Genomic DNA, 1623 nt, shown 5'->3' on the forward strand with positions numbered 1-1623 from the left:
AGAGCAGGTGCAACATCAGCTTCCGCAGTTCACACCCCCTCCTAATATAGAAAAGGTATGCTATGGACATCGGTAGAACATTCTTTCCTCACATGGTACAGGAACACTGTGGTTCTCAAAAGTACAAGATTACCACAGATAAGTTGTAGGCCAGGCAGTAGAAGTTCCACTCTTATAGAGAAAGAACTGCATGGGTTGGAGCAGCAGTGCATACACCCTGACACTGAACAGGCAATGAAGGGCCTCAAAGGCAAGCTACACCCTCGCACAGAAAAACTCCACATGGCAGCAATTTAGTAGATGCAATTAGAAGGAATTCAACCTTAGAATAAATTATTTGTATCCCTCCACTCTACCGCTGGTCTACTTCCTAAAGTATGTTGCAGAAGTGGATGGTAATATTACAGGAGGATAAGCCGCTCAATACACCATTCATGTTTCTTCTACAAAGGTCTGCACATTTGATCTCTTCTGTACATATTTAAATTTTTTAAGACCCCAACAAACCTGGCCAATTACAGAGTAAAGCAAACATGACTTCTATTTTGTGTTTTGAGGTTTGATGGCAAAATGGTCTGTTGAATCATGAAAGTCAATAAACTGACTTGCGATTGAGGTGATAATAAACACAGTGCTTAGCAAATGGAGGAATTATGCATGAAGCGCTACACATGCATTTTAAATACCTGTCTGGAATGCCACTACGGGGACATGTTTTGAGTTTCTATTTCATTTTCAAATGCAATTTAATTGTCGTTTTGTAAGGGCGCTTGCACTGTCTGGAGAGTCAGGTTTTGAAGATTTAAGTGGTTGTGCCCCCTGTGACTGGTGTAATGAATCACTCACCCTTGAGCATGGGCCCTGCTGTCCATTGCATCAATTACTAGGTTCACTCCAATATAAGGTTTAATGGATGCTTAAACTAGGCATTGCATACTGATCCGTGACAGGATAAGATTTTTAGATGGGGAAATATTTTACACACTGTTTTAACAATTGGAGTGTAAGTTAAACTGTAAGAGTAAAAATAATTTGCCTCAGGAAGAGTGTAAAATGGATGCGACAGGCAATCAAAACATGACTTAATTTGGAAATGAATAGAAGTTAAACACTTAACCAAAACGGTTGTGTGGCAAAGATATCTGGCTTCAAACAAGTTATCACATTTGGGAAAATGTGTCTGCACTTTAATGTTTACGAACGCACCACAGCAGTTGGAACGTTATGATTAATGCAAACCACACAGGAACTGAAAAATACTTGAATACAATTTACGCAAGTATTCACTGAAAAAAATAAATCTGTTAAAAATACATTTGCGTGGATAATGCTCCTCTCCATGAGCATCTTCAGACTCGAAACAAGCTGAACAGAAAAACATTCCTCAGCTCACTGCATGTTGTGTGACAGGCTCAGAGCACACAGCTCAGAAAACAAATTCCTGAACAGTCCCTTCATGGCCTGCAATTTTATCCAGGCAGATGAGAATCAAAATGTGTGTTATCTGACTTCTGTACAGTCACCTGCCCTTTGCTGGGACCTCTGCCTGGTGGAACGCTTATCTGGAGACCTGCTGATAAGGCTTTCTCTTCTAACCACTGGATGGCTACATGCATTCACAAT

Source organism: Ambystoma mexicanum, chromosome 2q (genome assembly GCF_040938575.1).
Source record: "Ambystoma mexicanum isolate Mex_15411 chromosome 2q, UKY_AmexF1_1, whole genome shotgun sequence".
Lineage (NCBI taxonomy): Eukaryota > Metazoa > Chordata > Amphibia > Caudata > Ambystomatidae > Ambystoma > Ambystoma mexicanum.